This window comes from Gorilla gorilla, chromosome 3 (genome assembly GCF_029281585.2).
Source record: "Gorilla gorilla gorilla isolate KB3781 chromosome 3, NHGRI_mGorGor1-v2.1_pri, whole genome shotgun sequence".
Taxonomy (NCBI): Eukaryota; Metazoa; Chordata; class Mammalia; order Primates; family Hominidae; genus Gorilla; species Gorilla gorilla.
The window spans coordinates 180,685,742-180,708,404 of record NC_073227.2 but is presented as its reverse complement, the minus strand read 5'-3'; the positions used below and the strand labels follow the sequence as shown (position 1 = coordinate 180,708,404).

Below are 22,663 nucleotides of genomic sequence, written 5' to 3'. Positions count from 1 at the left end.
ATAAATGCCTTGTAATTTTTTTGTTAAAAACTGAGCATTTGAATCTAATAGTGTGGTAACTGAAAATCAGAATCTCGTCTTCCACAGGGTTTGATGCTGTTTTTTTTTGTTGTTGTTTGTCTGTTTGTTTCATTGTTGCATGCATTGTGAATAAGCTTGAGGTATAAATGTAATGCCTTTTGAAGTCTTTTCTGAGCCTGTGCTTTCGCTGGGCATTTGAGGTTACTTTCTAACTTCCCTCATATATGCAGCTGCTTTTGATTATACCAGTCTTTAATATCTGGCTCCCAAAGAGGGGAAAGGAGAAAAATAAAGGGCAATGAAAAAAGGCACTGGTCTTTTAAGTTTCCTGGAAGTAACTTCAGCCAAACAGAGGGGGACTTACAACAATGGAGGAAGGTGCAACAACAATGGCTGCCACCTCTGTGTCTAAGCCTTCATAATCAGAAGCCACATCAGGAATTAGCTTGCAGATCCCCAATATTTGAAAGACAGGGTCCTTATTAGCCACCCTGGCTTCCTGGAAGTTGCTCCAGGAACACAGGCATAGGTAAACAACAGGCGGGTGGGAGATGGGTAAAGGTACCTACTGATGAGCTAAGAGATAAAGTTTCCTAAAGTTAACCACAATTTACTGTCCAACTCTTCTACTGAATGTTGCAAGCCTTCAAAAAACTCTAGAGTTCCAAAATAGTTACATCACACAGATTCTCTCAGTGGAATTGCTGTCTGAGTGAGGAAACAGATTTCTTGTGCTTCCTATTCTGCCATCTTCCCAGAATCTTCTTTAGGTTTTACTATTATTATCCCCACTTTATAGATGAAAAAATAAGACTCAGAGAAGGAAATCTGATAAACAATCTAGATATGTGATACCATTGATCATTTCCCCAGTAAAAGAAATCAATCTTCCATTTGACACTTACAAAGATATTGATAGACTGATAAGCCAGTTACATCAATATTTATAAGCAAAAGTCATTTTCATCTCATTTTAGAGTTTTATTCATTACTTAAGACCTGTATGCATTTCTCTTCTCTTTGGCACTAAAGTTCCAAGTTTTCGTGTTTTTCACCAAAGACAGAACATGCTTAACTCAAAATCCAGACATATGTTACATTATAGAATTAAAACCCTTTTATCATCAGTTAAAAGGAGCTGTTTAACAGGAACTGGGTTTTTGAAAACGTAAATGGACAGGCCAAGCATGGTGGCTTATGCCTATAATCCCGGCACTTTGGGAGGTCAAAGCAGAAGGAGCACTTGAGGCCAAGAGTTCAAGACCAGCCTGGGCAACATAGCAAGACCGTGTCTCTACAAAAAATTAAAAACTTAGCCAGGCATGAGTGGCAGGTGCCTGCGCTCATGGCTTATTGATCTACCAATATCTCTGTTCTTTGTATTCTCAGCTACTCAAGAGGCTGAGGCAGGAAGACAGCTTGAGCTCAGGAGTCCAAAGCTGGGATCATGCCACTGACCTCCAGTCTGGGTGACAGACTGAGATCTTTTCTCTAAAAAAAAAAATAAACGAAAGAAAAAGAAAATGTAAATGGACTTTAATGAAGCATTTGTATAAATATTTTGTAAGATATTAAAAGTAAGGGATAGATTATAGCACCTGGGTCTAACATAATCTGGAAAAGCTCTTGGTTAAAAAAGCTTTCATGCTTGACTTTTTCCAGGTGGGAAATCTAATCAGAAGTTACCTAAGATGTTTAAAATTAAGTTTACCTCAAGGTATCAGGCTGCATCATCTAACACACACACACACACACAAAACTCTTTAAAATCCCTAACCTTAAACACCACAGTGGAGTATCTCAGCAGGTTGCTCCATGGGACAGACCATGTACTTAACCTTTGGTGCCTCAAGAAGAACAAGATATATGAGGTCTAAAAATGTACTTCACCTATGCTCCTTTATCATCAAAACTATGGATGAGTCCGTCAGAAACGTTGAGTTGGCCTGCTGTCCAGTGAAAATGCATTATGAATGAGTTTGTCAATGGCTCAGAATGAACATAAATCTCTAAACCTAATGCAACTAATTCTGTATTTGTCCTATCCTCAATCACTATTTTTAGCAAGGAATTTAACTATAATATTACAGTTGCTGCTCTATTTAATCATCTGCAATTTATTGAAAGCAATGTATTTTTTATTTATTTTCAGAGTTGTCTTTTTCCATCTTACAGTGAATAGATTTAATCAGGAGACCAAACAAACTTCTTCAGTTTTACTCAGTTTAACTGAAGCCCTTCCATCTGTTCTAGGTTTTAAAAAATACCAAGTATATTCTATTCAAGGTCAGGACATGGAGCAGAATGCCATACCTCAGCCATTCAGTTAGAGAAAGAAACTGCATATTACGTTTCTATTGTCAGAAGTTTTCAATGTGATGAAAACATATTATACACCAGCGAGCTTCCAAAGGTCACCAAATAGAAACAAGCATTCTTCTCCCTCCTTTGCTATTTAATGTGGTATTGCAAGCTCCTAGCATTAAGGCAATGGCAAGGGCATTGTATTCATGTACATTTCCATTCATTCTTTTTTATCATTTATTCATTCATTCATTCAAAAAATTCCAAACCAGAGGGAAATAATCAGCAAAGTAATTCAATAGGGAAAAGCAATACTACCATTTGAAATAGTTTTAAACAGTCACCACTGTTATGGATAACTGTCAGAAGTAAGTGTCAGAAGTTTAACAAGAGCTTCAGCTCCATAAAAGATCAGCCTAACTTCATCATTACGTTTTTCCCTTTTCTGTACTCTCAGGTCCCAGCTTAATGAAAGATAACAAATAACAGGACATTTCATAGGAGAGCCAGTTCTCATTTTCACTTTACATATGAAAGCTTACCCAAGAATGTTGGATAAGCATTTGAGGCGGGAGGTAAAAAGAATAGCTCGTGTCACACTTTTGAAGTGTTCCAAATGCTAAACTATCCTCAAACATTCTTTGATCTGCCTTGGCTCAGAAGTTCCTTGTTTTCTCTTTCTACATACTCAGTTACATTTTTTCCACACTGCTCTGTGAACTGTTCATCCAGCTCTTCTCAATACCTGCTGGAAATAAAAGGAAGCAATTGACTTTTCCATGAGTCAAACTGCCATCTGTTAAGAGTACTGCCTCCCCCTTGCCAAAACTGTTTAGAAAGTCAGTTACCTGCTTCCTGGTTTCTTCCCCAGACTCGACTGGAAGCATTAACTAAACTGTGAGGCTTAATAACTTCAATTTTATAGGCTGCCAGGAGAGAACAGAAAGAGAACAAGAAAATGAACAACTGCTTTCCCACACAGCAGGGAAGTGGACAGAGTCCAAGTCTGAAAAACTTTCCCCAGTCGGCTAGGCCATTCAGATCCAGCAAGAATAGTTTATAATCATCATAAGAACAATTGCCATTGTCATGTCCCAAACCATGCATGACAGCACTACCCTTTTGTTATAAACTCTCTGTTGGCAGCACTGTAACTGGGAAATCATCCCCTCTAAATTTCTTCCTTCATTGAAGACAGCCTTTGCTAACAGAGGGGCATCTGCCACAGCCAGCTCTGCCTGTAAAGGCAACAGGATCCCTTTAAGGCAGGAAATATCATCATCAGACATACAAGTGCCTTCAGAAGGGCCTTTGGCTTCTTTTTCTACACTATAAAATCTTCTAATAACCCTATTCTGCATTTTTTTCTTTCTTTCTTTTTTATTTTCTGAAACAGTAAAGGGGTGGGGCGGAAAGCAGCATTGTAATTGAGACTTCTGAAGGGCATAAATATTTCATTGAATAAGACAAGTCACAATGTATTTGCCTCATTTCATTCATTATAGCTGTGAATGTCAAGGCATCTCATTTTTCTTACATTCAAAACAAAGAATTCAACCTGTAAAATGTCTAAAGCCTGGTAATGACCTCCAAATGGATAAAAATAAATTAAATGTGCTTGTAGCAGCAGTTCTATGAGTATCATATACATTTTGATTTTTCAACAAAACTCATTAATATGGCCTGAGAGAAACCATTCTGAATTAGCAACATATTTAATATTGGCAGGCTGTTTCTAAAGAAATGCCTGCTCTGTTATTTGCAAGTAATAACGTGACTAGAACTAAACTAATAGAAGATTGCCTAATGAAATTCCTGGCTTTATTGAACAGATATGATTTCCCACAAGCACATCAGTTGTCTAAAATGCAAATATTTACTCCTCAGGTGCTTAAGGGAGCTTACAAAGTTTTTTGATACTACCTATTCAACAAATACCCAGTTAGAGATATTATCAAGTTAAACTCCAGGATGGCATCTATCCAATCATTAAAAAAAAAAAAAAAAAAAATCTGACAAAGTCAAAGTCATCAAATCCTTTTCAACCCATACTGATTGTAAGGAATATGTTAAGAACTGGAGGTTCAAATTTATATGATGTAAGCTTTGCCATAAAAGAGTCTATAATCTAACTGGGGACATAAGACCTACACAAAAACACACCATCCATAGTACTGGGAAATAGATGAGTGATATAAATAATAAGGTCAATATAATTTGGGAAAGAGCTCAGTAAAAGAAAATGAGCAGAACAAGTATTTTAGGTAAGTAAAGGAGGGTGGAAATGAGGGCATACATGGCATGTTCAGAGCTTGTTGGATTGCCAGACTGGCTGAAATGCAAGTTTCAAGAGTATTAGCTGGATGATAGCTTAAAGACATGTTGTGGCACGCTTTACCACAAAGAAAGATATTTAAACATCATCATAAGTGATAAAAAAATTTCAAAGAACACTAGGTAAGGGGGTAAATGTTCAAAGCAGTGTTTTCTAAAAATGATGAAGTAAAAATTAACCAGTTAAAATCAGGAGCATTTTGTGACATACACATATACGCTACATTCATATTTGTATGTGTATAGATATCTAAACTTATGAGAATTTGTGCATATTTTTAGATCAAAATAGCTAAAGTCTCAAAATTTAGTTTGAAAAGTAGACATTAAGGGCAAATATCTGAACAATTTTGCATAGTAAACTGTATGTTTTAATTATTCACTTTGTTCATGTTTATGTATTAATTTTTTATTTTAATTCAGATATATTTTAATTGATATACTTTATTTCTTAGAGAAGCTTTAGGTTTACAGAAAAAAAATGAACAGAAAACATATTCCTTCTGCCTTCTCCAGCCCACAATTTCCCACACTGTTAACATCTTGCATTGGTGTGATGCATTTATTACAATTAATGGACCAATATTAATATATTATTAACTGAAGTCCATGATTTTAGTGTTCATTCTTTGTGTTGTAGAGTTTGACTTTTTCCAAATGTATAATGTCATTTATCCACCATTAGAGCATCATGCAGAATAGTTTCACTGCCCTAAAAATGCCCTGTGCTCCACCTATTCATCCCTCCCTATCGCCCCCACCCCAGCCTGAACCTCTGGCACTGCTGATCTTTTTACAGTTTCTATACTTTTGCCTTTTCCCAAATGTCATGTATTTGGAATCATCCAGTATGTAGCCTTTCCAGGCTGCCTTCTTTTACTTAATATGCACTTAAGATTCCTCCAAAGTTTTCCATGACTTAATAGTTTATTTATCTTTATCACTGAATAATATTCCATCGTATGGATGTTCCATAGTTTATTCATCTATTAGTGGATGTCTTAGCTGCTCCTAATGTTTGCAATTATGAATCAAAGCTCCTATAAACATTTGTGTGTAGGTGTTTATGTAGACATGCATTTTCAACTCATTTGGGTAAATACCTAGGAGCATGACTCACGGACTACTGTTTAGCCTTGAAATAAATTGTCAAACTGTGTTCCAAAATGGTTGTACCATTTTTCATCTTCACCAGCAATAAATGAGGGTTCCTTTTGCTCCACGTCTTCATCAGCTCATGGCGGGTGTTGTCAATGTCTTGCATGTTAGTCATGACTGTAATAAGCGTATAGTGATGCCTCATTGTTGCTTTAACATTCTGTTCCTAAGGATATAATTTTGAGAATTTCTTCATGTGTTTATTTGCCATCTGTATACCTTCATCAGTGCATCGTCTGTTTAGATCCTTTGCTTCTTTTTTAATTGGGTTGTTTTCTTGTTGCTGAGTTTTAAGAGTTATTGGTTTTCTTTAAAAAAGTTGTTTATTTTGAACACAAGTCATTTATCTGATAGGTGTTTTGCAAATATTTTCCCTCAGTATAAGCTTGTCTTTTCATTCCCGTAAGAGTGTCTTTTGCAGAGAATTTTTTAATTTTAATGAAGTCTAGCTTATCAATATTTTCTTTGATAGCTAGTGCTTATGATGTTTTATCTAAAAACTCAGTGCCAAACTAATGGCTATTAATGTTTTCTTCCATGTTATCTTCTAGGAGTTTTATAGTTTTAAAACTCACATTTAAGTGTATGATCCATTTTGAGTTAGTTTTGTGAAAGTTATGGTCAGTGTCTACACTTATTTTCTTAAACATGTGGATGTCCAGTTGCTACAATATCATTTGTTGAAAACACTACCCTTTCTCCATTGAATCACATTTATACCATTATCAAAGATCTGTTGACTATATTTGTGTGGGTCTGTTTCTGGACTTTATTTTGTTCCATTTACTTATTTGTATATTCTTTTGCAAATACCACAGTCTTGATTATTATAGCTTTAAAGTAAATCTTATATTATTTGTAGTAAGTTATGCAGTGTTGGCTCTCCAACTTTCTGTTCTTCAATATCGTGTTGGTTATTCTTGGTCTTTTGCCTGTCCATGTAAGCTTTGGAATTGGTTTTTTGATATTCATAAAGTAACTTATTGACATTTTGATTGTGATTGCATTGAATCTATAGACTAAGTTGGGAAGAACTGACATCTTAACAATATTGAATTTTCTATTCATGAACAAAGAATATCTCCAAATTTATTGAGTTTTATTAATCAAAGTTTTATAGTTGTCCCCATATAGAACTTGTATACATTTTGTTAGAGTTAAACCTAAGTATTTCTCTTTTTGTGTGTTAATTTTAAATTGCAATTGCCTATTGCCTGTGCATAGGAAAGCAACTGACTTTCTATATTAACCTTGTATCCAGTGACCTTGCTATAATTACTTATTAGTTCTAGAAGTTGTTTTTTTAATCAATTCTCTGATTTTTTTACATAGATCATGTCATTTGTGAAGTTTTATTTCTTCCAATCTGTATACATTTTATTTTATTGTCTTATTGCATTAGTTAGGACTTCCATACAACGAAGCATTTAAGTTAAGAGGAGACATTTTGTCCTGCTTTCAAACTTAGGGGTAATGCATCTAGTTTCTTATCATTGGGTATAATGTGAGCTATAGGTTTAAACATTTCTTGCAAGGCAGGTCTACTATCAATAAATCCCTTCAATGTTTGTCTGAGAAGGTCTTTATTTATCTGGCATTTTTGAAAAATAATTTCACTGAATATGGAATTCTAGTTTGGTGGCTTTTTTTCTTCCAATACCTTAAATATGTCACTGTATTCTTTCTACCTCTGTGGTTTCTGAGAAGTTTCATGTAATTCTTACTCTTCCTCCTCTGTAGTTAAGATTTTTTTTATCCCTGTGGCTTCTTTCAAGATTTTTCACTTTGTCTTTGCTTTTCTGCAGCTTAAATATGATGTGCATAAGTATTGATTTTTAGGTATTTGACTTACTTGGTGTTCTTTAGCCATCCTGGATCTTTAGTTTGGCACCTGGCAGTAATTCTGGAAAATTGTCAGCCATTATTAATTCAAATATTTCTTCTGTTTCTTACTGTTTCCTCCTTCTGGCACTTTCTTTATGCATATTTATACCTTTAATTGTCACACAGTTCTTGGAATATTCTGTTTCATTCTTTTTCCTCTTGACATTTCAGTTTTGGAAGTTTCTATTGACATATTTTCAAGGTCCCTTATTCTTTTCTTGACAACGTCCTGTCTACTAATGAACCAATTGGAAGCATCCTTTACTTCCATTACTGTGTTATTTATTTTAGCATTAAAAAAAATCTTACCTAGAGTTTTCATCTCTCTGGTGACATATCTCATTTGCTCTTTCCTGTTGGTCACCTGTTTCATTAGAGCTCCCAGCATGTCTTAGTCAGCTCAGGCTGCCATAACCAAACACCATGGACTTGGTGCCTTAAACAGACATTTATTTCTTGCAGTTTTGAAGTCTGGGAAGCAGACAATCAATGTACAGACTCAGTTCCTAGAGAGATCCCTTTTGCTAGTTGACAGATGGCCACCTTTGCACTGTATTGTCACATGGCAAAGAGAAAACAAGCTCCATTCTCTTCCTTTTCTTGTAAGGACACTAGTCCCATCATAGAGATCTCACCCCCATGACTTCAACTAAACCTAATTACCTTCCAAAGGCCCCACCTCCAAATACCATCATATGAGGTATTGGGGCTTCAAAATGTAAATGTTGGAGTGACACAAGCATTCAGTCTATAATAGATTGATTAATCATAGTAATTTTAATTGTAAGTCCTGGTCTAATAATTCCCATATCCCTGCCATATCTGAATCTGGTTCTAATGCTTGCTCTGCCTCTTTATACTGTGTTTTTGCTTGTTAGCATGCCTTATAATTTTTTATTGATAACTGGAAATGATGTATCAGATAAAAGAAACTGGGGCTAATAAGCCTTTAGTACAAGGTTTTGTTTATCTGGCTAGGAGTAAGTCTATGTTTACTGCTTTCTGTAGCTGTGGGGTAAGAGGCTAAAGTTTCCACTCTTCTTTTGTTTGTTTGTTTGTTTGTTTGTTTGTTTTGGTTTTGCTTTTGCATTTATGTTTGCCTCCCTTGTTGTCTTCGGGTTTTGCTAATATTTCTTAAGTATGTCCCATGGCTTTCAGTTCTTTTAGCTGTAATCTGTTATTTTACAGAAGCCGTAGTGGTAAGGTCTGGGGGAAGGGACGCATTCTATACCATATGATTAGGTCTCAGTCTTTTAGCGAGACTGAGTTGGATATTCCTGTTCCACAATGTTGAAGTCTAGAGGGAGCTGGAGTTGGGTATTTCTCACTTCTTTTCTCTCAGCATATTATACCTCTAATGGAGTTGGGTATTTCTCTTCACCCAGATCAATTAGGCTTTGGTAGAACACAAGTGGATAGGCTCTGATAAAACAGGTTTTCATGAGTACAGGCCTTGTTAAGGAGAACATAGATCTCTGAGTGTTTTTCAAAATGCTTACATTTTTCCTCCTTCTGCTGGAAGCACAGAGGAGTCTTCTTTGATCTTCTCATTGAGAATCTGATAGGGCTCCTGAAGGTAAAACACAATGTGTGAGGGCATCCCTAAGGACCTCTTATGAGATTTTAATTTCTAAGCCACACTGTGACTGGAACAATTTGTCAACTACACTTTAACGTAATCTTACTGATACTGACTTTAGCTGCTGGCTTCTGCTCTGGGCATCTGCTCTTAGGGGAGTCTCTGTATTACCCTATCTATCACTCCAGTTTCAGAGCAGCAGTCTACCTTGTGGCCTTAATTATCTGAAGATTACATGAAAAGTTGTTGATTTGGAGTTTGTTCAGCTTTGTTCTTGTTGTAAAGACAGGAATAATGACTTTCAAGAGTTTTACAGGTCAAGCTGGAAACGAGAAGTCTATTTTTCTAAAACTAGTCAAACCATGAAATTGGTCCAAGATTTGCCAATAAACTATACAGAAATTATTAGAAAACTGAAGTCTTTCAAGTGAGCACTGTAGTAAATTTTGAACATGAAGATGAAAATACTTTTGCAAAAAGTATCCAATGTTAGCCTACCGTTGTATGCATAGAAAAAAAAATTACCTACCTGTGCCCTTCACACTCTACTGCCTTTCACTAATTGAAAGACAGCCACAGACATGAGAAAAGCTAGAAATATTCATCAGTCACAACATTACTTATTCTCTTCCTACATATAAGAGAATAGCAATATGAACAAAAGTACCAAAAGATGTTCCCACATGAGATAGGCACTGTTCCAAGGTAGACTGTATTCCAATATTCCTCTTGTAGCTTCTTTGGTTATTCTCTTCACCTCCCAAAACATAGCTAGCCACACATATCATTCAAGAAGATGAGATTCATGGCCATTTTATTTATATCTGAAGTTTCTTATAGTAAGGAAGCAATTTGAATAGAAGGATAAGACTAAACTGCAGAAAAATGTTTAGAAATAAAATGCAGTAGGTAGCCACTGTGAGGGCCATGTGATGTCTAACCCAGATGAGCTGGCAGGTTGATGCCAGAGCAATGCACTACGCCTTTGCACAAATCATTTAATCCTTAAAACAAAGTAGCTTTAAGGCAGTATTATGAAACTCTTTTTATTGATTTAGAGAAGTTAAAGAAACTTTAGATAATACAACTAGTAAATGATGGAACCCAATTTCAAAGTTAAAGCTATCAGGTTTTAAAATTTTTTATCTATACCAGGTTTACTGATTTTGAACATGAGAGCATGTGATGGCAAGACTCTACTCCAACAGTTTGCTTAAAGTCATAAGGAAGGTGTTCAACAGAATCAGACCAAGAGTAGAAAAAGACAGTAAGAATTTCATACCAATTTTCACTGCAAACACTTGTCAAAAATACCTAATGGCTTTTTAACATCCATCAAGCAACTCTCATAAGATCTAAGTTAAACTCTTTTACTAGACTGTCATTTATAAGTATAATCAATTTATTTTTTAAATTAAATGAGAAAAAGTAAATCAATAACTATATAAATGTTTTCACTTAGAAAACCTAAAAAACAAACAAACAAAAAAAGGATTAATTTGCTCTCCAGTGCTCTGTTCAGTTATTCTGAAAAAGATTTACCATGTTGGAGTTCATTTGAACAATAGTCTGAAAAGATTTCATGGTGCAGAAAATAATTTCCTCCAAAGAATTTGTGTCAGTAATTTCTTCTGAAATTGGATAAGCCAGCATGACATGCAAGGCTCAAATTGAGACCAACTTGTTCAAACTCAGTTTTCCCAAAACAAAATATGATATAATATCAATCTCTTTCCAATCTGTATTATATATTTGAGTGTAAAATCCCCAATTGCATCAAATTCATTTTGTATTCAAAGGCTTCTTATTTGTTTAGCTGAATTGTGATAAACTAGCTCTTGCTACATTAGTATGAAGTTACTCAACCTTCAACTTCTACAGCCAGAACAGAGCATTTCCTGGTACGTATCATTTGCCTGATTCCCATAAGAATTACCCACAGCCTTTTATTATCAGATTAAATGTCACAGGAAACATATCCTGTCAGCTTAAACAGCCAGGAGCTATTATTATTCTTTTCCCAGCAAGAGAAATTTGACCTCATATTCACAAGTTTCATATCCCACAGTGAAGCAGGTTTATCATTTAATTTACAATTAGATGACTTTAATGCTTTTACTTGATGGAGGATGCAACAAAGTCTTTATCAGTCGCCTTAATGTAAAGCCCAAGAAAAAGATCTTAGAATGATAGGGAAGAAAAAGCAACTTTCCTCCTTGTTTGGTCTGGAACCTGTGATTTGGCACTGCTTGGGGATACGGAAAAAAGAAAGTGGTAGCTGTTATTATCTATGTCTGTTACTATATTCATAACAGCTGCCCTGGGCTACATAATCATGTATGTTATGCAGACGGTCTCTGACTTACAATGGTTCGACTTATAATTCGTAGACTTTTCTATGGGCTTACTGGGACATAACCACATCGTGACTCAAGAAGCTTGTGGACTTATATGACAGTATGATTTACAATTTTTCAACTTTTATGATGGGTTTATTGGGATACTAAATGCATTTTTGTCTTAATGATATTTTCAACTTATGATGGATTTGTCAGGATGTAACCCCATTGTAAGTCGAGAGGCATCTCCCTGGTGAGTGCTCTCAAAACCCACCAAAGTAGCTATTAGAACACTTAGCTTATAGAAAAATAAACTGAGGCTCAGAGAGATTAAATAAGTTGTTCAAGGTCATACACTAAGTAGCAGGGCAAGGATTCCAATCCTTGTCTGACTCCAACATATTTTACCCTTCACCCTGTATCCTTCCCAGCTCCCTAAGACGAGAACTATTAAGATCGTGTTTCCGGCCGGGTGCGGTGGCTCACACCTGTAATCCCAGCACTTTGGGAGGCCGAGATGGGCGGATTACGAGGTCAGGAGATCGAGACCATCCTGGATAACATGGTGAAACCCCGTCTCTACTAAAAATACAAAAAAATTAGCCGGGCGTAGTGGCGGACGCCTGTAGTCCCAGCTACTTGGGAGGCTGAGGCAGGAGAATGGCGTGAACCCAGGAGGCGGAGCTTGCAGTGAGCTGAGATCGCGCCACTGCACTTCAGCCCAGGCGACAGAGCAAGACTCTGTCTCAAAAAAAAAAAAAGACCGTGTTTCCTGGTAGCTGCACAAAGGTAAAAATAGCCTTAACTTAAAATAATCAAAAGCAAAAATATAACTACTATAATATTGTGAGTTTCAGAACCTGAAGCATGCAACTTTACACCAAATTATGTTGTACAATTCTTCAGTGATAAAGCCAACAACTTATCATAAACAGATTAGGCTCTCAGACACTTTAAGTCTAAAAAATATAGCTGTATAAGAAATCCAGAATTTTGTTAATTAACTGGGCTTGTTAAAAGTTAATAAAAGTTCATTAGGGACTTTGAAATTATAATAGACTCTAAACCTTATGAAAGCTGAGGCAAGATTTGTATTATTTACCGCTAAATCCCATTATCAAACACTCTAATAATAACTTGATATTTGTTATATCAAAATTAGATATTGTCCTTATGAAAAAATTATAACTTTTAGAGATATGACTTTATAATGTTGTAAGCTACATTATTTTGGAAGAAATTACTACTGACTAACAAGATTAGTTCAAGTATTTTCAGGAGACTTCATCACTAAGAATAATTTAATTGCAAGGACCCATTACACAAATAGCATGAAAAACAATAGATCTCTGATACCAATAATCAATAACTTATCTAGATGCCACAGTAAATATTCAATGCAGTACAGAAAGGACAAATGCTACAGCCAGATATATACCATACAGTATCTTTGCTATTCTAAGGCACCAGCAATAAGAATGAACACCACTCATTTAATAATGAAAGGTTTATTTAAAAAATAAAAAAGAATCTTGAATTAATTGTAGCTAAATTTCATGACCCAATAATGAAATATTCATAAAACAAATGTAACTTTATTCACAAATATCACAGTTTAATACTAATATGTAATATACCTTTAAAAATGCTTCTGAACGCTTTTTTTTTTTTTTTTTGGCCGTTGCAACTTTAGCAAAGAATAAGGATGTCATGCAATGTTTTATAACACATAATTGGAATCTCAATCTCCTTTGTGTCATTAGGACAACCATTCGGACATTAGTGTCATTAGGAAAACCATTTAAATTCTGAGGCTTACAAAATATATCAGGACTATCATATCCAGTATTGGAAAGCAAGATAATTCAGATTAACCTCCTAGTCTCCATAAATGACAAGTTAAATATCCAGAGAAAATTTGAAAAAAATAAATAAGCATTAAACAACTAAAAATAGAATGAGGAATAACTGAACCAAGATAAATGAGAATACAGAAATCCAGAGATATGAACCCCATATTCATGAAGGATTTTGTTCTAGGAGTATTTGTCAATACTGAAGAGTTGACAAAGATACTGAGGACTAGTTTTTAATCTAGGACCCAGTAAGAGTAGACAACTCTAGTGAGGACAGAACTTACCCCCAAACACCTTCTTTTACCTAGAATTACATCACCTTAAAATGAAGAGCATTTAAAATAATAAATCGGCAATGAGATAGCAAATTCATGAATTATCCTATATCTACTGGTTCATCTACACGATTACTATCAAGTTAGATATTTCAAAATAAAAAGTAATCTCTATAGCTTTTTGGATTATGTGCTAGCCACAGTTAATAATTCTCCTTCTTAGTACTAGAAAGTCAGTTCTCATATCTATCAAGTTATATGTTCAGTACTAGATATATTGTAAAAGCTTAATGAATACTTTATTTATCTCATGTTATCAAAAATAAAAAATAATATAGCCAATTACATTAGATTTTCTTCAAATGCGTATTTTAATAAATTAGGAATCTACTTTTACTCACAACACCTCTGACACTGAATGTGTGGTGTCTCTTTCAACACCACATCTCCAACTCTCCAACAGCTGAATGTCCCACAATTCAATTCAGTTCTGACACTATCTACCTGGAGTTAGCATAACACTCCACAAGTTAAGGGCTCAGTCCCACATACTGCCTTCACTTCAGCTGGCTGTTATAAGTCCTAATGAAGCAGGATATTTCCCTGACCCTTTCATGGGTGGGAACTGAGGTGCAGGAGCACTGGAACTAGCCAGCCACGTTAGCACTGGCAGGGGCGAATTCCACTCACTCAGACCTTCTGCACTTCACCCCTTGCAGGAGGGGAGCATGCAGGTGAGCAGGTGCAGAAGCCGGGGCAAGTGGTTTTGGCTGCCAACAAAGGCAAAACTCCATGCCGGCCCTGTGGCAACGTCTAGTGGGGAGTACCTGTGACCCTGAAGCCCCAGTAGGAGTGTTACAGTCAGTGCTCTTTTAACTTTGCCATCATGCCATTGCAGAAGGCTTAAATGTTAACAGCTCAGTGGAAGGTCAGTGGAGGGGTCAGGGACAGCCTTTTGCACCCACACCTTAGTTCTTGTTCAGCATCCAGGAGGAATGAGGTTGCATGAATGAATTGAGGTGATAAATGTGGGGGATTTTATTGCCGATGAAAGTGCCTGTCAGTGGGAATGAGAGCTGAAAAGGGGACAGTGCAGGAAGGTAATCTGCCATGAATGGCTGGACTCCTTTTCGAAGCCATGCTGTCAAGTTGTCCTGCTTCTCTCTGACATCCAACCATAGTATCTGACATCCAGCCACTTCTCCTCTCCCTGCTGGCAGGTCCTGGGGTTTTTATGGGCAGAGGATGGGGGTGGAGCAGGCCATGGGTGGTTTTGGAAAAGGCAACATTCAAGCAGGAAAATGGAGATGTAAAGTTCTCACTTTGGGCTGCAGTATTAGGCTTTTTGACTTGAGGGTGGGACCCTCATCAGAGACCCCACCCTCTTCTGCCCAGAATTTCTCTGCTTCCTGTCCCTAACATTCACCCCTCTGTAAAGGAACATCTAACTGCCATTAGAATACAGACAATGACTGGTTTTAACCACCTCCTGCTAACAGAGGGAGTCGTTTTGGGGAGAATGGCAGTCAGATTCCTCCAAGAGGTCTACCTAAGGTTACCCTGCAAAAGGAAGCCATCATCTGAGAGTCCGGTTCCCTGGCTGTTTGGAGTTTGATGGCCTCTAGGCGAGAAAAAACAAGTTGTACAAAGCTAAGTGTGCATGGATCAAATATGTGTATTATACAAAGAGGAGTTTAAAAGCAGAGAATCTAGTGCCTAAGATTACAGAAATAAGAAGTGAAATACATTAATCATTGCAAATACAACATTCTACCCAATGGTATAGAACAGAATGAAGGTAAGAACAGCAAGCATAGGCAAGACTACAAAGAGGACATCCATGGAAGGTTAATTATTAACACTTATCTTTTGTGATTTTTAGCTTGAGGTCTCCAATCTCTTCACACTGGTACTTTGGGTGCTTTCCTGGGTTTATGGAGGTAATTCCATCAGCTTTCCAGTGAGTTATTGTGAAAGACTAAGGTGGCCACTTTCAGGAGATTCTCTAAAGTACTATCTGTTCCCAGGGCCTGTTTCTGCAGCTTCCTCCTGATCTCAGGGGCTGCCTGAGTAATAAATTTATCCTTTAGAATTGGTTGTCCTTTGACTGAATCAGGAGATAGAGAGGTGGCTTTTACCAAGGCCTCTCTTAGCCTTTCCAGGAAGGCAGTGGGATTCTCATCAAATCCCTGGTCTATCATGGATAGCTTGGTATAATTGAGAGGCTTAGTTCTAGTCCCACGTAAGCCCTCTATTATGCCCACATGAAAGTGTCTCCTCTTCCACCAGGTTGTTACCCACTTAATACTACCAGTTTACTATGAAGAATACAACTCAGGAATAACCAGATGGAAGAAATGCATAGGGCAAAGTATGGGGAGGTGGCAGGGTACAAGAAGCTTTCAAGTTTTCTCAGGCATACCACCTTCCAATCACCTTCCTGTGTTCACCAACCCAAAAGCTCTCCAAACCACATTATTTAGGCTTTTTTATGGTGGCTCCATTACATAGGCATGATTGATTAAATCACTGACCACTGATAATCAGACTCACTCTCCAGCCTCCCTCCCCTGGAGATCAGACGATGGGGTTGCAACTTCTAACTCTCTAAACATGAGTTACTCTTTCTGGCAGCCAGCACCCATCCTAAGGCAATCTAGTGGCCCCCATCCAGCAGTCATCTAATGAGCATATAAAAGAGACTCTTACCACTCTGGACATTCAAAGAGTTTTAAGAGTTGTATGCCAGAAACCAAAGATAAAAAAGCAAATACAAATTTATCATGGGACATATTCATGAATTTCAAAAATATAATATTCTGCTATCTCTTTGCCAAAAACACCTTGTATAGTACAACTGAAATCTGCAAACATAATTCTTCACCTTGTACTCTTGATTGCATTATGTAATCTATTATAACTTTTCCATTGTCTATGTGATACTTACTAAAATTTTTTTTCCAATGGAAGTACACAATCTCCAGAATTTCATACCAAACATAAAACTATAGAAATTTTACATAAAATTTTATAATTTCTATAAAAAACTATAGAAATTATTTTAATGACTTCAAACATCAAGCTAAGATTTTTAGGTTGAATATGTCAAAACCTTTTCATGACATTTTCTAAAATCAACTGAAAGCAAGGAGAGTGTTGAAAGCAGTAGGCTCAGAAAACAATACCCCAAAGTATGGTGCTTTGGCATGCTGCGCACTTTGAATTAAAGAAAATTGGAAGGCCTTAGAAGCTTCCTCCAAATAAAGATTTCTTTGACTTTACCTTGTTTCTCCTTCAAGATGAAGGGAGGGGCTATCTCTAAGGTTCCCTTATGTGACCAAGGGTAGTTCTTATTAAAAAAAAAATACAATTTTCTCCAATCTCCTATCTGAAATCTCATTAACCAGGGAAGACTGACAACCAAAGGAACTAAAAGTTGTCACCACACTTGCCCAGAGAGACATTTCATCTATTCTTCCAAGGTCTGTTACCTAAGGGACTTTATCAGACAACTTTTTTTCCTAATGTAGTTCTACCCCTCAATGTTCCCTTAACTTGTTGCCACCCTCCCCAGAGCTCAGGAGAACTTTGTCTAGATTATTATCTGTTCTTCAGGCCCATTCTTTTCCCCTATAAATTATTGACTCTTCCTCCAAAATTGCCTAAATCTCCCACTCTCCTTTCACCTATGAGGAGGGTATTTAAGCTTCAATCATCTGGCCCTTCCTTGAGTTTCATACGTTGTGCCACTTCTGTGTATTTGCACGGTATAAATTTATATGCCTTTTCTCCTCTTCATCTATCTTTTGTCAGCTTATTTCAGTAGACTCAATTATTGAACCTTCAGAGGGAAAGTTTAAACTTTCCTACAAGACCAAGAAAATAAAATGGAAATTCTGTCCTCATTAATACTAATAAATACCCTTGATACCAACTTCAAAATAAATAAGAAAGGATTACTAAATGAAGTACAAATAGGATCAAGGTAAAGAGGAAAAAAGTGAAGCCGCTTGCCAGTAGAGATCTCAGGTAGAGACAGGAAGATCAAAACCAACAACCACCTGTTTGGAACATTTATAACAGAGTGTATGGGGCCAGGTACAAGAACTTTCTACTACCTTGTTTGAAAATACAAAGTTGCAGAGGAGACAAAGATAACTGAAGAAATATACAGGCATTCTTTGTAATTACCATAGCAATGTAGAGAAGAAATCATGAATAGAAAAGTACAAGGACTGCCCCCATCTTTATCAACTAAAAATGAGACAAGGCTAAACTATAAATGCACACACACCCACACCCACCCACCCACCCATCCCCACACACACACACACACACATTTTATCCTATAAAACTCTACTGAGAGCTGTGAAGATTTCCTGCTAGCCCAGACCACCTGTTGGCCCCTTCTTCATACTATTTATTTTGCAATATCTGGCCCTGAAACAACTTCAGTCATTAAAAAATTAGTAACAATTAAATAAGAATAATAGCCAGCAATAGAGATAAATAAAATGACTTCAAGAATAATCATTTAAGAATTTTTGACAGGAATAAGATCAGATAAACTGCAAAATTTATTTATTAAATCAATATTTCTTTTAAAGCTAAAGTAATTAAAACTGTATGATAGTCACTCAAAGAGGAAGAGAGAGAAACAGACTGAATCTAAGTTCAGTTCCATGAACATTTGAAAACAACTTGTGACAGAAATGGCATTGTCTATCTGAGACAAAGAGAAAAATGCTCAATAAGTTGTATACAAACAATAGGAAAAAATGTAAATAAAATCCTATATCATCTCTTACACTAAAATTAATATCAGGTGAATTAGAGATTTACATGTAAGCATCAAGGTTACAAAAACTTTCAGAAAAAAAATCAACTATTTCTATGACTGGAGGGTAAGTAAGAAATTTTTCAAGTAAGACACAAAAAGCAAACTTAAAAAAAAGATTGATACACAGCGCTTCATTAAAATTGCAATTATTACATTCATCAAAAACACCATAATGAGAGTGAATATATAACCCAAGCTATGAAAAGTTGTATCAACACAGTAACTGACAAAACATTAGTAAAGATATAAAGAATGCCTCCAGGTCAATACGAAAATTATAATTAACCCAGTTGAAAATTTGGGGGCAAATATAAGTATTGGCAATGCCAGCTACTTAAATGAAGGGAAAATAAATGTGAAAATAGACCATTGAAAGGTGTTTAACTACATCAACAATTAGGAAAATGCTAATTTAAATGATAATTAGTCAACATTTTACTCTGACCACAGTAGCAAAAATTTTAAATCTGATAATATCAGTGCTGGCAGGGACATGGAACCCTGGGAACTGTCATGCATGGCTGATGGGAGTGTAAACAGACAAAAACACTTTGGAAAATGATTTCACATTCTCTCAAGCTATTCATATACAGAGTCAAGCAATCTCAAACTCAAGCACATACCCCAGAGCCATGGATTCAAACGTTTTTCCCGACATATTTCCTAAATACTTCTTTGAAACTTTATAACATGTTGCCCATTTTTAAATGGATTGCCATTGTTAATCAGTTTCCAAAGGATATAATTCCCAGTTTAATGTAAATATAACATTTTAAAATAAAACTGTTAAATCTCTCTTTTGAAATGTGTCTAAAGAGCAGAAAATATGGTCAAATAGAATTCTCCAATGATAAAACCCCCACAGGAAAACCAAATTGAACAACTAGCCACGCAAGAAAGTACCTTTATAAGAACCAAAAAATCAGGTGAGCAATCACGGTATCTGGTTTTCACATCATAATAAGGAAAGAGGCATTGAAGACGGTAGGAAGGACAGCTTTGCATTGCCTACACCACCCTTCCCCCATCCCCAGGAGGCTCAGTGTAGAGAGAGAATCCATGTTTTTGGGGAGGGAGAGAAAAGTGAGTGTGGGACTTTGCATTGTAACTCAATGCTACGCTGTCATAGTGGAACACAACACAGGACAGAAGTCGACTGGTGTCCACAGAGGGAGAATTTATGCCAGCTCTGGGCCCAAGGGGAATCTTTTCCCAGCCTGTGGAGCCTGACTCCCAGCCCACTTTATCACTGGCTCACTAAAGTGGCCTGGGTCCTTGAATAAATTTGAGTGGCAATCAGGCAACAAGGACTACAGTCTTTGGGCAATCCTGGTGCTGCCTGGTCTCAGAGGCAGTAGACCAGGGATGCAACCCTCTGTAACATCAGCTGCATTGGCTGTGTGAGTGCCTCTGTCACACCTCCCCTGCCCCGCCTTTAGGCAGTGCAGCACAGGGAGAAAATTATTCCAACTTGAAGGAGGAGAGGGAAGAATACAGAAGACTTTGTCTTGAAACTTGGGTACCAGCACAACCACAGTAAAATAAAGCACCAGGCATATTCCCAAAGTCCCCAGTTCCAAGCCTTTGCTTCTGAACATTTCTAGACCCACTCTGGGTCAGAAGGGAATCTGCTGCCCTGGTGGGATGGACCCGGTCCTGGCAATATTCAGTACCCTCTGGCTAAAGGCAACCAGGCAGTAGTGACTATGGGCCTTAGTGAGTCCCAGTACTGACTTGGTCTGGAAGCCCACGGGCTTCACGTATGACCCAGTATGGTACCAGCTGTGATGGCCAGAGTAGCACCCACATTACCACTTCCCTGATTCCAGGCAGCACAGTACAGAGAGATGCCTTCTGATTTAAAAAGAGAGGAAAGAGAGTGAGAGATTTTGCCTGGTAACTGGTATCCCAGCAAATTCCCCATTATCTTCCCCAAGTTAACCAAGGCTATGTATCTAGGAGTCTACAAATGTCACAATGTTCCTGGGCTTCGGGCTCCTCCCAGTGCTAAAATGGCTTCAGTGACCACAGGCCTAGATAACAGCACTCAATCCCCTCTGAATTCTTGGACAGCCCACTCAAGAAGGATGAGTACAAAGAAGCCCAGACAGAGAAGATTGAAATAAGTACCTAAATCTTCAATGCCAGACATCAATGAATGTCCACAAACATCAGAAACATTCAGGAAAACATGACTGCAACAACAAACTGAATAAGATATCAGTGATCAACCTTGAGGTGACAGAAATGTGTAACCTTTCAAACAGGGAATTAAAAATAGCTTTTTTGAAGAAGCTCAACAAACTTCAAGGTAACACAGAGAAGGAAGTCAGAATTCTGCGAAGAAAATTTAAGAGATTGAAATAATTTAAAAAATCAAGCAAAAATTCTGGAGCTGAAAAATCAATATCATCTCACCCACATTAAAGTGGCTATTATCAAAAAAACAGAAAATAACAGATGCTGGCAAGGATACCAAGAAAGCAGAACAGTTGTATACTGTTGGTGGGAATGTACAACAACTATGGAAAACAGTATGTAGGTTTCTCAAAAACCTAAAAATAGAATCACCATATCACCCAACAATCCCACTGCTAGGACTATATCCAAAAGAAAACAAGCAGTGTATTGAAGAGATATCTGCATTACCGTGTTTATTGCAGCACTATTCACAATAGCCAAGATATGGAAGCAACCTAAGAGGCCATTAATGGATGTATGGATAAAGAAAATATGTTATATATACACAACAAAATATTATTCAGCCATAAAAAGAATGAAATCCTGTCATTTGCACCAACATAAAGGGAACCAGAGGTCATTACGTTAAGTGAAACAAACCAAGTGCAGAAAGACAAATAATGCATGTTCGCACTTATATGTGGGAGCTAAAAAAAAAAAAAAAAAAAATGAACTCATGGTGACAAAGAGTAGAATGATGGTTACCAGAGGCTGGGAAAGGTAGTAGAGAGAAGGTTAATGGGTATAAAAATACAATTAGACAGAAGTAAGATATAGTGTTCAGTAGCACAGTAGGGCAACTGTAGCTATCAATTATTGTATGTTTCAGAATAATGAAGAGTGGAATTGTAATTTTCTTAGTACAAAGAAATAAGAAATGCTTGAAGTGATGGATATCCCAGTTACCCTGACTTGATTATTACACACTGTAATCCTGTAACAAAATTTCACATGTACCCCACAAATATGCACAACTATTATGTATCCATTATAATTAAAAAATAAAACCTTTTAAAAATAAACGTATCTAAGCAATCTTCTTCAACAGTCAGAAATTTGGTATCTTTTTTCTTCTTGAACTTATATCCCTATTTCATTTCTCTTACATAATTCTGTCCAAATGGAATATATTTTACGCTTGAGAGTCTACCAGTAAAACTATTATGCCAATTTAGAAAGTGAAAAACTAGTAAAGACAAAGCATTAGTTAAAAAAAGATAAAAATAAAAAAATAAAGGAGACATCCACTTCCAGCAACATGGAATAGATATAATTTTCCTTATTCCTCCCGCTAAGTACAACTAAGAATTCTGGGTATTACATATCAAATGTAAGTAGAATCTGAAGGCAGAAAAAAGAAGGAAGACTGTCTAGGGACCACAGGGCCCAAGGAATGACATAGTGATGCATTATTTGATTTGTTGGGATTTTTGTTTATTTATTTGTTTGTTCATTTTGCCTCATATATTCCAGGTTTGAAGGTGAAGAATCTGGCAAATTGAAACGTCAACAGATGCATATAAAACCCTAACAAAAGCCTCTCTAGCCAATAGAACAAGAAAGGAGTAGACTAGCAAGGCAGAAAACTTTCGGAAAATAACTCTTCTGCTATATTCAATCTGGGAAAAAAAAAAAAAAAAAAACACAAAACTGGCTCCACCCAACCATGATAACAAAGGTCCAGTAAGAAACCTTGACCACCTCTAATATAGAACCTGAAGCTCCTACCTACCAGAATTATTTCAGAGGAGGCCAAGTAGAAAACCATGTCTTTCATCTCTACCATCCAATAACAAGCCTACACCTTGCAGTGTCAGCAGAGACACATGGGG

General features: G+C 36.7%; 1 long non-coding RNA gene across 1 annotated transcript in view; it reads left to right on the top strand.

The window, feature by feature from the left end:
* The window catches only part of LOC129533079 (uncharacterized), a 106,807-nt gene extending 84,347 nt beyond the window's left edge, over positions 1-22,460 (top strand). Inside the window, exon 3 of the long non-coding RNA XR_008679108.1 lies at positions 22,305-22,460. This is a non-coding gene — a long non-coding RNA (uncharacterized lncRNA). The remainder of the gene's footprint in view (positions 1-22,304) is intronic.
* Positions 22,461-22,663: the final 203 nt, after the last annotated feature.